The sequence below is a fragment of the Triticum aestivum genome, chromosome 5B (genome assembly GCF_018294505.1).
Source record: "Triticum aestivum cultivar Chinese Spring chromosome 5B, IWGSC CS RefSeq v2.1, whole genome shotgun sequence".
Lineage (NCBI taxonomy): Eukaryota > Viridiplantae > Streptophyta > Magnoliopsida > Poales > Poaceae > Triticum > Triticum aestivum.
In genome coordinates this window covers 713,233,868-713,248,716 of record NC_057807.1, presented here as the reverse complement: position 1 = coordinate 713,248,716, position 14,849 = coordinate 713,233,868, and positions in this window count along the sequence as shown.

Here is a 14,849-nt window from a genome sequence, read left to right as displayed (position 1 = left end):
TACTAAGTAATCAGTGCCGAAGCAGATAATGTATGTAATCAGCAACATTATCCCTTTTTATTTCAACGGGCCAACAAAACATTATTGTTTGGAGAAGAAGACCCCTACCCCGTATATTCGTAAATTTCTGAAACTTTTTTGGAAGATAGCTGATATATGCCTTCTCGCACCAATTTTTTTTGGAACACCTCGCTCCATTTTTCACAGATGGGGGTTTTTTCCCTCTTGTATTTGTGGATGTTTCGTGGCTTTTTTGTCTTTTGAGAAACAGCGCCACTTTATTGCTTGATCATGTGGGCTTATTTGTCTTTCTACACTCGGGGATGCAGTCTGCCATTCGATATGAGAGGAGCAGATTGGCAATTTTCTAGTTAGTGCCTTTTCTTTAAATTTTTACCATTTATTTTCATATTTTATTTGTCTTTTGTGTTTAATTTTTTTTCACAGTTTCTACTTCATGAATAATTTTTATAATTTATGAATTTTTTTCTAAGATTCACTAATATTTTCTGAATTGTTAGGAAACAATCACGAACAATTATTAAAGTGTTAAAATTTTCAAATAATTATGGAAAATTTTAATTCATGAATATTTTTAAGTATATGTTTTTTAAAAATTTGTTAAAATTATATTAATATTTGGTATTTTTAAAAATTCGTGAACATTTGTTCATGAACTTTTGGAATATGTTTTCAAATACATGAACATTTTTAAAATTCATGAATATTTTAAAAGTTTATGGAAAGAATAAAATTCATATTTTTTTTGCATTAAAAATTTGTTTAAGATAAATAATTGATATCCAGTTTTGGTGGAGCCGAAAGCTGCAAACTTTTTTTTAGCAAACATGAGTTTCCTTTCTTGAGCACGTGCACGGGAAAGCTACATGGGCCAGTGATTGAACCTAAATCTAGAAGCGAGGGTAACAAAGACATAGGGTTTTATCCAGGTTTGGCCTCTCCGAAGAGATGGCACCCTACATCCTCCATGTTTATTAGGTTGGAGTGTTGTATAGAGTACATGTACCTACCAAGAAATTTCTTTTTGTTGTCTACGAGACAAGATCCTCCGTTTATGTAGTTAACAGGGGGGGGGGGGGGTACTAGGGTGCATGATCCTAGTCGACTAAGTACGAGGGGTAGAGTTCTCCACGGATCCAGCGTCTTGGAGTATACTTCAAGTCTTTTGGATCTTCCTAGTAACGTCATGGGATGCCTGAAGTTGGCTAGACTCATGTTGGCAGTGCGTTTATACATTTCACATCTTTTTCAACTATTTTCTATTGTGCCCAAATGGATTATACCATGGATTAGCTAATTTCTTTCTTTCTATTCTATACAGTTTTCCAAGGGCAAAAACGTATGTAGTTGTAGCTAATCTTGTCAACTCTTAGAAACTGAACTTGTAGATCTAAGAACTAACTAAAGGGGCTTGCCTTTCATGGAATGAAATTTTCTTATTGGATCTTTTCTCTGTTTCTACTACTTACTCCCTCTGTTTCTAAATATAAGTCCTTTTAGGGATTTTAATATGGACTTCATACGGATATATAAAGCCATATTTTAGAGTGCAGATTCACTCATTTTGCTCCATATGTAGCCCACAGTGAAATCTCTAAAAGGACTTATATTTAGGAACAGAAGGAGTACATAACTTGAAAAATATCTATTGAAGGAGGCAATTTAGTCGTGTCATAACATCCCGCTGACATCCACATGTCTGTTATTGGTTATCATGTGTGCAAGGCTTACATTGTTGTTTCGAACTTGCCGAATCTCACACAAGATCAATTTATTTCACAAATGCAAAAGATGAGGCAGAGCTCAAGGAAGCGACAGATTCCAGGGAGCAGTTTCTTTTGGACCAAGCTCGCTGGGATTCTGAAGGACCATGTTTTGATGGAGGAAGAGCTCTCAAGTAGTTGACTGATTAATGTTGTTCTACTCCACTGATGTGATTCAAAAAGGGTGTGGGACCAACTTGTCAGGTGGTCGCCACGTGGTTGTTTGCTATTCGTTGGCTTTGTCGAGAGCGGCTCTCGGCAACGCGTCCCCTCGTCGTAGGGAGTGGGACCAGCTTGTCAGGTGGTTGCCACGTGGTTGTTTGCTATTCGTTGGCTTTGCCACGTGGTCCCATGTGTGGGACCAACTTGTCAGGTGGTCGCCACATGGCTGTTTGCTATTCGTTGGCTTAATTGAGCTTGTAGAAGACACAACACTCGACATGGTGGCTGACATTGGCGTCGATGCCATGGTTTTGGTACTCGCCGTAGTATATGTGGCCCTCATGGCCGGGCTTCGCGCCGCCTTTGACGGGTTTCTCGGGGTTGTTGTTGTCCCACACAACCCATCCGGCCACGTCAACGATCGAGTTAATGGAGCATAACATGTAGATGACCCAAGCATGGCCCTTCTAGGGCCGGCCTAGGAAGGTCTGGACACCGTCAAGGCTCTCCCTAGGCGATGTGGTCGCTGAGCAATTCCGAAAGACGAGCCTTGAACCACCGTCATGTTCAAAACAACTGTGGGCAATGACGACAACATCGTGGCCGGCGGCCGGCTGGTGGGTGTAGATGAGGCTATCTTGGAAGATGGCCTTGGTGTCTCCAAAGATAAAATCCCGGGTGCATGAGATTTGACACTCATGATAAAACTATAGTTGGCCGTAAAGGTAAATCTGGGAGTGGTTTTAGAAAAACTGGGTTAAATGGGTTGGTTTTTATTATGGGCTTGATTGGTTTAGGTCTTTTTGGGCTGAGGCTTTCTTAAGTTTGGTTTGGTTTCGGTAAGGAGAGGAACTAGTTTGGGTATAGTTGGTTATGGGCTGAAACCGTTTGATGCATTATGGGCTAGAAACTGTGGGTAGAACCCGGTTCGTTGTATTGGTTCGTTGCCTCCGAGGCTCCCATGCGCTAGCCCCTTGTCTCTTCCCCTGCACCGCCGCCCCCCTTTCTCTCCCCCCTCGCCGCCCCCTTCCTTGCGATGCCGCCCGCCTCCCACCCTCCACCCACCGGCCGTCACCCTCCGGCACCGCCCCCTCCTTGGCACAACAGTTCCGACCATGAGCTAGCCCGAGCCGGCCCTCCCATCGGTGCTGCCGCCCCTCCCCGTCCGCTAGGGTTGAGGTCGCCGGGCCGTCTCCGTCGCGCCACCTCCCTCCGCCGGCAGCTCTCTCTCTCTCTCTCTCTCTCTCTCTCTCTCTCTCTCTCTCTCTCTCTCTCTCTCTCTCTCTCTCTCTCTCTCTCTCTCTCTCTCTCTCTCTCTCTCTCTCTCTCTCTCTCTGACCAGCCTGTTTCTTTTCTGTTGACTAGGTCCTGGTCCTCCTGCGGCAAGCCGGCAAGGTGCTCCGGCAACAACAACAACAACAATCGGGTCTTTATTCCTCAACAAAGAACCACTTCGATTTGTGTACATGTTCGGTTCAGGTTCAATTTCAGTTTGCATCTGTCCATTACAGTAGTTTGCAAATTAATTAACAGTAGTGTGCACACTCTGCCGCGTACCGCTGCTGCCTAACGCACGCACATTCGATGGTGACCACGACCGGCTACGAATTCGACGAGCATTGATGCGTTCCATGCTTTTCTTTATATGTACACTATACTAGTACTTGTGTTTGTCTATTTGTGGTGGGAGTACTACTAATTCATTTTGTAAGTCGCTTAACTATTCCATGGATGCAAGGAATAATCGAGTTTGTTTCTGTTCAAATTATTTACCTAATAATAATAATGTCATGTGTAATGGCAAGAACAAAAATCAGCTCATTTCTCGGAAGAAATCCTCCTTTGTCCCAGACGAGGGCTCCATTTAGGTTTGGATTCCATTATCCAAGTTGCAACTTGCTTAAGAAATATTGTGGGTGGGTATGTACACGATACACTAATTAGAAAAAGCATAGCCATTATCTGTTAGCAGGAAATACTCTGCTTGTGACAATTAATCTTGTTTGCTTCAACCAATGATATGATAAACAAGATGAAATAACCATGACTTTCTTGAGCATGTGTTGTTCAAGTGCAACTTACCAACAAACACTGAGATGATGAAATCAAATACTATTCGCACCCATTGCACTTGTGCATGAGCTTACAGATGCACTTGAACAAAAGGATAAAGCATCAACCTCAGATTGTTGATATGAAGATCAGCTATCGTGGGTTTAGTTTAGGTTCAAGTGTCAAGCCAGCTCACGTGAGTTTGGTTGAGTTATGGTTCAGGTATCAAACTTTTCTCAGATTTACGGTAAGGGTGTCTTCATAGATTTCACCGTGCCATTGTGTCGCTTTCCTATGCCAAGTACTTTAGGAGCCATCGTGGTTGCAGCCAAGCCCACAAGGACACCAAACAACATTGGGGGGGGGGGCATGTACATGTGATTACGTATTACGTGACATAAATAATGATTATAAGAACTATTCAATAAATATAACATGGTGAAGTGCGCTGGGAGGGGAGGGAGGCAAATGCCCCCAGCCTACCCCATAATACTGTTGAAGTCGAGCTGAGTTTCCGGACTTAATAAAAAAAGGCCAAAAAGAGGCCACTAAAAAATGAGGAAAAAGAAAGAAGGGCAATGCTACTATCCTTATACCACACTTGTGCTTCAAAGTAGTACCACGTTCTTCATACAGAAGGTCTCCTGAGTTATCACTTTCATATACTAGTGAGAATTTTTCATTATAGAACTTGGCTTGTATAGCCCGATGATGGGCTTGCTCAAATGCCCGAGGTCTTCATGAGCAAACAAGTTGGATGCATACCCCCGTTTAGAGTACAAGTTCACTCATTTTGCTCTGCATGTAGTCTATAGTGAAATCTGTTAACAAGACTTATATTTAGGAACGGAGCGAGTATTAGTAGGCCACTATTTTTAACATGAAACAAGCCGCGTTTTCACTGTTTATTCTCCGTTCTATTTTCAGTTTTTTTCTCCATTTTTTTCATTGGTTTTTTATTTCCTTCTTTGTTGTATTTCTTTAGTTTTCTTTTTTCCTTCTCCATGTTTTGTTTGGCTTTCTTTTTTCTTCTCCAATTTTGGTTTTTCTTTTCTTAATGGTTTTCGCTCTACATTTTCGTATATGTCAAAAACATTTTTTTAATAAGTGATCAACATTTTTTGTATGCACGTTCAACATTGTATGAATGCTTATTTAATATTTTTAAAATACTTTTCCAATATTTTAATAATTATTAAAAAAATTCAAATACATGTTCAACATTTTTAAAATACTCTTTCAACATTTTTTAATACTTATTCAACATTTTAAAATACTTCTTCAAGATTTCAAATACTTATTCAACATTTGTTAAATACCTGTTCAACTTTTTCAAATACTCATTCAACAATTTTTACTACTTATTCAACATCTTCAAATACTTGCTCAACATTCTTAACACTTATTCATAATTTTCAGTTACTTGTTCAATATTTTTCAAATAATCCTTCGACATTTTTTTAATACTTGTTGAATATTCTTCAAATACATGTTCAACATTTTTTAAATGTGCTTTTGAAGAGTGTTTTTTGTATATATATGTAGAATATTTAAAACATAAAAAAAGTACAAAAATAAAGCAAAAAAGATAACAGAAAACACAAAAAGAAAACAAGCCTTTGCCTCCCGCACGGCTGGGCCAGCCCATGTGGGTTCCTCCCGACGTGAGGGCGTTCCCAGGTGCTCACATAAGGCCTCTGGTCCGAATTGGACAAGGGGTGCAGCCCCCATTTCTTTCTTCCTCTCAGATGCTGCGATCCCATCTGGTGTAATTCCCCTAGTCGAGAACTAGGGTTTCGACGTCTTTCGGCGATTTTCACCGGAATCCTATCTCCGGCTGCTGAAGTCGGCTGCGATCGGGTCCTTGTGCTGAGGGTGCCTCCTGTCAGGGCGGGGGACGGCGCCGCTCGAAGGCGGCACTGAATCTCCGGCAGATCGGCAAGTGGCCATGGCGGATGGTGGGGGATCTCAAAGGGAGAAGGGGAAGGAGACGACGGAGAAACTATTAGCCCGCCTCACTTTGCAGGAGGAAGAAGATGACGATTTTGTGTGGGAAGAGGAGCTCCCAGATATGATGGAATCGGCGAGGTGCTGGCGATTGTGAGGGTTCACACAGCAAAAACTTTTAGCCCTAACACACTGTATGGAGATATGAGGGCAGCCTAGAATCCGGCCAAGACGGTCGTTTGGAGGAAGATCAAAGACAACTTGTTTACGACACAGTTCGGTTGTCTTGAAGATTGGAAGAAAGCGACGCTGGATGGTCCATGGCTGTTCAGGGATCAGGCAGTGATCTTGGAGGAGTATGATGGATTCAAAAACCCTGACTCTTTCAAGCTGGACAAGATTGAGGTGTGGGCTCAGATCCATCGCCTACCTGACAATTTTCTCATTGAGCCGGCAGTAAAGGGTCTTGCGTCGCGAATTGGCGAGGTTAAGGAGGTGCAGCTCAAGCTGCCGGCAGGATTCTTCGACGAATACGTGAGAGTTAGAGTCAAGATTGATGTTAATGCAAAGATCAAGAGATTTGTGACAGGGAAGAAAGGTGTAGAGAGAGTTAAGTATCAAGTAAAGTATGAAAAGCTGCCAATTTTCTACTACAACTGTGGAGAGTTTGGGCACTGGCATGAGGAATGCGGCGATGGTGTACATGATGAAAAGGCTTTTGAGTGGGGGGACTTCTTATATGCAGATAACGTGAGAACACGACCAGCAGGAAAGGGGCTGCATAATCTCAGAGAGGAAGAGGAGGTTATCCGATGGAGGGTCTGTTGGAAATATGCCCTAGAGGCAATAATAAAAGTGTTATTATTATATTTCTTAGTTCATGATAATAGTCTTTTATTCATGCTATAACTGTATTATCCGGAAATCGTAATACACGTGTGAATACATAGACCACAATATGTCCCTAGTAAGCCTCTAGTTGACTAGCTCGTTGTGATCAACAGATAGTCATGGTTTCCTGGCTATGGACATTGGATGTCGTTGATAACGGGATCACATCATTAGGAGAATGATGTGATGGACAAGACCCAATCCTAAGACTAGCACAAAAGATCGTGTAGTTCATTTGCTAGAGCTTTGCCAATGTCAAGTATCTCTTCCTTTGATCATGAGATCGTGTAACTCCTGGATACCGTAGGAGTGCTTTGGGTGTATCAAACGTCACAACGTAACTGGGTGACTATAAAGGTGCACTACAGGTATCTCCGAAAGTATCTATTGTTTTATGCGGATCGAGACTGGGATTTGTCACTCCGTGTAAACGGAGAGGTATCTCTGGGCCCACTCGGTAGGACATCATCATATGCGCAATGTGACCAAGGAGTTGATCACGGGATGATGTGTTACGGAACGAGTAAAGTGACTTGCTGGTAACGGGATTGAACAAGGTATCGGTATACCGACGATCGAATCTCGGGCAAGTAACATACCGATAGACAAAGGGAATTGAATACGGGATTGATTAAGTCCTTGACATCGTGGTTCATCCGATGAGATCATCGTGGAACATGTGGGAGCCAACATGGGTATCCAGATCCCGCTGTTGGTTATTGACCGGAGAACGTCTCGGTCATGTCTACATGTCTCCCGAACCCGTAGGGTCTACACACTTAAGGTTCGATGACGCTAGGGTTATAAAGGAAGCTTGTATGTGGTTATCGAATGTTGTTCGGAGTCCCGGATGAGATCCCGGACGTCACGAGGAGTTCCGGAATGGTCCGGAGGTAAAGATTTATATATAGGAAGTCCTGTTTCGGCCATCGGGACAAGTTTCGGGGTCATCGGTATTGTACCGGGACCACCGGAAGGGTCCCGGGGGCCCACCGGGTGGGGCCACCTGCCCCGGGGGGCCACATGGGCTGTAGGGGGTGCGCCTTGGCCTACATGGGCCAAGGGCACCAGCCCCAAGAGGCCCATGCGCCTGGGGAAACCCTAAAGGAAGAGTCCCAGCAGGGGAAGGCACCTCCTAGGTGCCTTGGGGGGGGGGAGGACTCCTCCCCTGGCCGCCGCCCCCTTGGAGATTGGATCTCCTAGGGGCTGGCGCACCCCCTGGGATCCCTATATATAGTGGGGTAGGAGGGCCTCCCAAACACACCTTATGCCTTTGGTGCAGCCCCTCCCTCTCTCCCAAGTTCTTCTCCTCTCCCGTGGTGCTTGGCGAAGCCCTGCGGGATTGCCACGCTCCTCCACCACCACCACGCCATTGTGCTGCTGTTGGATGGAGTCTTCCTCAACCTCTCCCTCTCTCCTTGCTGGATCAAGGCGTGGGAGACGTCACCGGGCTGTACATGTGTTGAACGCGGAGGTGCCGTCCGTTCGACACTTGATCATCGGTGATTTGAATCACGATGAGAACGACTCCTTCAACCCTGTTCACTTGAACGCTTCCGCTTAGCGATCTACAAGGGTATGTAGGTGCACTCTCTTTCTACTCGTTGCTGGTCTCTCCATAGATAGATCTTGGTGACACGTAGGAAATTTTTGAATTTCTGCTACGTTCCCCAACAGTGGCATCAGAGCTAGGTCTATTGCGTAGATTCTTTGCACGAGTAGAACACAAAGTAGTTGTGGGTGTTGATGTTGTTCAATATGCTTACCGTTACTAGTCCAATCTTGTTTCGACGATATTGTGGGATGAAGCGGCCCGGACCGACCTTACACGTACTCTTACGTGAGACAGGTTCCACCGATTGACATGCACTTGGTGCATAAGGTGGCTAGCGGGTGGCAGTCTCTCCCACTTTAGTCGGAACGGATTCGATGAAAAGGGTCCTTATGAAGGGTAAATAGCAATTGGCATATCACGTTGTGGTCTTGCGTAGGTAAGAAACGTTCTTGCTAGAAACCCATAGCAGCCACGTAAAACATGCAAACAACAATTAGAGGACGTCTAACTTGTTTTTGCAGGGTATGCTATGTGATGTGATATGGCCAAGAAGAATGTGATGAATGATATGTGATGTATGAGATTGATCATGTTCTTGTAATAGGATTCACGACTTGCATGTCGATGAGTATGACAACCGGCAGGAGCCATAGGAGTTGTCTTTATTTATTATATGACCTGCGTGTCATTGAAGAACGCCATGTAAACTACTTTACTTTATTGCTAAACGCGTTAGTCATAGAAGTAGAAGTAGTCGTTGGCGTGACAACTTCATGAAGACACGATGATGGAGATCATGGTGTCATGCCGGTGACAAGATGATCATGGAGCTATATGATATTGGCCATATCATGTCACAACTATATAATTGCATGTGATGTTTATTATGACTATGCATCTTGTTTACTTAGGACGATGGTAGTAAATAAGATGATCCCTTACAAAATTTCAAGAAGTGTTCTCCCCTAACTGTGCACCATTGCTACAGTTCGTCGCTTCTAAGCACCACGTGATGATCGGGTGTGATGGATTCTTACATTCACATACAACGGGTGTAAGACAGTTTTACACAGCGAAAACACTTAGGGTTAACTTGACGAGCCTAGCATGTGCAGACATGGCCTCGGAACACGGAGACCGAAAGGTCGAGCATGAGTCATATAGTAGATACGATCAACATGAAGATGTTCACCGATGATGACTAGTCCGTCTCACGTGATGATCGGACACGGCCTAGTTGACTCGGATCATGTGATCACTTAGATGACCAGAGGGATGTCTATCTAAGTGGGAGTTCATAAGATGAACTTAATTATCTTGAACATAGTCAAAAGACCTTTTGCAAATTATGTCGTAGCTCGCGCTTTAGTTCTACTGTTTAGATATGTTCCTAGAGAAAATATAGTTGAAAGTTGATAGTAGCGATTATGCGATCAGTAGAAAGCTTATGTCCTTAATGCACCGCTCAGTGTGCTGAACCCCAACGTCGTTTGTCGATGTTGCGAACATCGTACATACACGTTTTGATAACTACGTGATAGTTCAATTAAATGGTTTAAGTAGAGGCACCAAAGACGTTTTCGAAACGTCGCGGAACATATGAGATGTTTCGAGGGCTGAAATTGGGATTTCAGGCTCGTGCCCACGTCAAGAGGTATAAGACCTCCGACGATTTTCTTAACCAGCAAACTAAGGGAGAAAAGCTCAATCGTTGAGCTTGTGCTCAGATTGTCTGAGTGCAACAATCACTTGAATCGAGTGGGAGTTGATCTTCCAAATGAGATAGTGATGTTTCTCCAAAGTCATTGCCACCAAGCTGCTAGAGCTTCGTGATGAACTATAACATATCAAGGATAGAGATGATGATCCTTGAGGTATTCGCGATGTTTAACACCACGAAAGTAGAAATCAAGAAGGAGCATCAATCGTTGATGGTCAGTGAGAACACTAGTTTCAAGAAGGGCAAGGGAACAAAGGGATACTTCATGAAACGGCAATTCAGCTGCTGCTCTAGTGAAGAAACCCAAGGTTGAACCCAAACCCGAGACTAAGTGCTTCTGTAATAAAGGGAACAACCACTGGAGCAGAATTACCCTAGATACTTGGTAGATGAGAAGGCTGGCAAGGTCGATAGAAGTATATTGGATATACATTATGTTAATGTGTACTTTACTAGTACTCCTAGTAGCACCAGGGTATTAGATACCGGTTCGGTTGCTAAGTGTTAGTAACTCGAAATAAAAGCTACGGAATAAAACGGAGACTAGCTAAAGGTGAGCTGACGATATGTGTTGGAAGTGTTTCCAAGTTTGATGTGATCTAACATCACACGCTCCCTCTACCATCAAGATTAGTATTAAACCTGAATAAGTGCTCTTGCACCTACAGGAATGGTTTATTGAATTTTGATCGTAGGGATACACATTTTCATGCCAAAAGATATAAGATAGTAATGATAGTACCACTTACTTGTGGCACTGCCATGTAAGTCATAATGGTATAAAACGCATGAAGAAGCTCCATGTTGATGGATCTTTGGACTCACTCGTTTTTGAAAAGTTTGAGACATGCGAACCATGTCTATTGGTATATATGCATGAAGAAACTCCATGCAGATGGATCGTTTGGACTCACTTGATTTTGGATCACTTGAGATATGCAAATCATACCAAATAGGCAAGATGACTGAAAAGCCTCGGTTTCAGTAAAATGGAACAAGATAGCAACTTGTTGGAAGCAACACATTTTGATGTGTGCAGTCCAATGAGTGCTGGGGCATGCAGTGAATATCGTTATGTTCTTACTTCACAGATGATTCGAGTAGATGTTGAGAATATTTACTTGATGAAACACAAGTCTGAATTATTAAATGGTTCAAGTAATTTCAGAGTGAAGTAGAAGATCATTGTGACAAGAGGATAAAATGTCTATGATATGATCATAGAGATGAATATCTGAGTTACGAGTTTTGGCACACAATTAAGACATTGTGGAAATTGTTTCACAATTAATACCGCCTGGAACACCATAGTATGATGGTGTGTCCGAACATCATAGTTGCACCCTATTGGATATGATGCATACCATGATGTCTCTTATCGAATTACCACTATTTTCCATGGGTTAGGCATTAGAGACAACCACATTCACTTTAAATAGGGCACCACGTAATTCCGTTGAGATGACACCGTATGAATTATGGTTTAGAGAAACCTAAGTTGTCGTTTCTTAAAGGTTTGGGGCTGCGACGCTTATGTGAAAAAGTTTCAGGTTGATAAGCTCGAACCCAAAGAGGATAAAATGCATCTTCATAGGACACCCAAAACAGTTGGGTATACCTCCTAATTCAGATCCGAAAGCAATATGGATTGTTTCTTGAATCGGGTCCTTTCTCGAGGAAAGGTTTCTCTCAAAAGAATTGAGTGGGAGGATGGTGGAGACTTGATGAGTTTATTGAACCGTCTGTTCAACCAGTGTGTAGCAGGGCACAGGAAGTTGTTCCCGTGGCACCTACACCAATTGAAGTGGAAGCTTATGATAGTGATCATGAAACTTCAGATCAAGTCACTCCCAAACCTCGTAGGATGACAAGGATGCGTACTACTTGAGAGTGGTACGTAATCCTGTCTTGGAAGTCATGTTGCTAGACAACAATGAGCCTACGAGCTATCGAGAAGCGATGGTGGGCCCGGATTCCGACAAATGGCTTGAGGCCATAAAATCCGAGAGAGGATCCATGTATGAAAACAAAGTGTAGACTTTGGCAGAACGGCTCGATGGTCGTAAGGCTAATGAGTACAGATGGATTTCAAAAGGAAGACGGACAATGATGGTAAATGTCACCATTAAGAAAGCTCGACTTGTCGTTAAGATGTTTTCCGACAAGTTTAAGGAGTTGACTACGATGAGATTTTCTCACTCGTAGCGATGCTAAGAGTCTGTTGGAATTATATTAGCGATTACTGCATTATTTATGAAATCTTGCAGATAGGATGTCAAAACATTGTTTCCTCGACGATTTTAATGAGGAAAGGTTGTATGTGATACAACCGGAAGGTTTTGTCAATCCCGAAAGATACTAATAAGTATGCAAAGCTCCAGCAATCCTTCTAAGGACTGGAGTGAGCATCTCGGAGTTGGAATGTATGCTTTGATGATGATCAAAAAATTTGGGTTTGTACAAAGTTTATGAGAAACTTGTATTTCCAAAGAAGTGAGTGGGAGCACTATAGAATTTCTGATGAGTATATGTTGTTGACATATTGTTGATCAGAAATGACGTAGAATTTCTGGAAAGCATATAGGGTTATTTTGAAAGTGTTTTTCAATGGAAAGCCTGGATTAAGCTACTTGAACATTGAGCATCAAGATCTATAAGGATAGATCAAAATGTTTAATAATACTTTCAAATGAGCACATACATTGACATGATCTTGAAGGTGTTCAAGATGGACCAGTCAAGGAAGGAGTTCTTGCCTGAGTTATAAGGTACGAAGTTAAGACTTAAAGCTCGACCACGGCAGAATAGAGAGAAAGGACGAAGGTCGTCCCCTATGCTTGAGACGTAGGCTCTTCAATATGCTATGCTGTGTACCGCACCTGAAGTGTGCCTTGCCATGAGTCAGTCAAGGGGTACAAGAGTGATCCAAGAATGGCTCACAGGACAGCGGTCAAAGTTATCCTTAGTAACTAGTGGACTAAGGAATTTTCTTGATTATGGAGGTGGTAAAAGAGTTCGTCGCAAAGGTTACGATGATGCAAGCTTGACACCTATCCGGATAGCTCTGAGTAGAGAGACCGGATACATATAATGGAGCAATAATTTAGAATAGCTCCAAGTAGAACAGTTGTTTGGAATAGCTCCAAATAGAGCGTGGTAGCTGCATCTAGGAGATGACATAGAGATTTGTAAAGCACACACGGATCTGAAAGGTTCAGACCCGTTGACTAAAACCTCTCTCACAAGCAACATGATCAAACATAAAACTCATTGAGTGTTAATCACATAGTGATGTGAACTAGACTACTGACTCTAGTAAACTCTTGGGTGTTAGTCACATGGCGATGTGACCTGTGAGTGTTAATCACATGGCGATGTGAACTGGATTATTGACTCTAGTGCAAGTGGGAGACTGTTGGAAATATGCCCTAGAGGCAATAATAAAAGTGTTATTATTATATTTCTTAGTTCATGATAATAGTCTTTTATTCATGCTATAACTGTATTATCCGGAAATCGTAATACACGTGTGAATACATAGACCACAATATGTCCCTAGTAAGCCTCTAGTTGACTAGCTCGTTGTGATCAACAGATAGTCATGGTTTCCTGGCTATGGACATTGGATGTCGTTGATAACGGGATCACATCATTAGGAGAATGATGTGATGGACAAGACCCAATCCTAAGACTAGCACAAAAGATCGTGTAGTTCATTTGCTAGAGCTTTGCCAATGTCAAGTATCTCTTCCTTTGACCATGAGATCGTGTAACTCCTGGATACCGTAGGAGTGCTTTGGGTGTATCAAACGTCACAACGTAACTGGGTGACTATAAAGGTGCACTACAGGTATCTCCGAAAGTATCTATTGTTTTATGCGGATCGAGACTGGGATTTGTCACTCCGTGTAAACGGAGAGGTATCTCTGGGCCCACTCGGTAGGACATCATCATATGCGCAATGTGACCAAGGAGTTGATCACGGGATGATGTGTTACGGAACGAGTAAAGTGACTTGCCGGTAACGGGATTGAACAAGGTATCGGTATACCGACGATCGAATCTCGGGCAAGTAACATACCGATAGACAAAGGGAATTGAATACGGGATTGGTTAAGTCCTTGACATCGTGGTTCATCCGATGAGATCATCGTGGAACATGTGGGAGCCAACATGGGTATCCAGATCCCGCTGTTGGTTATTGACCGGAGAACGTCTCGGTCATGTCTACATGTCTCCCGAACCCGTAGGGTCTACACACTTAAGGTTCGATGACGCTAGGGTTATAAAGGAAGCTTGTATGTGGTTATCGAATGTTGTTCGGAGTCCCGGATGAGATCCCGGACGTCACGAGGAGTTCCGGAATGGTCCGGAGGTAAAGATTTATATATAGGAAGTCCTGTTTCGGCCATCGGGACAAGTTTCGGGGTCATCGGTATTGTACCGGGACCACCGGTCCCGGGGGCCCACCGGGTGGGGCCACCTGCCCCGGGGGGCCACATGGGCTGTAGGGGGTGCGCCTTGGCCTACATGGGCCAAGGGCACCAGCCCCAAGAGGCCCATGCGCCTGGGGAAACCCTAAAGGAAGAGTCCCAGCAGGGGAAGGCACCTCCTAGGTGCCTTGGGGGGGGGGGAGGACTCCTCCCCTGGCCGCCGCCCCCTTGGAGATTGGATCTCCTAGGGGCTGGCGCACCCCCCCTGGGATCCCTATATATAGTGGGGTAGGAGGGCCTCCCAA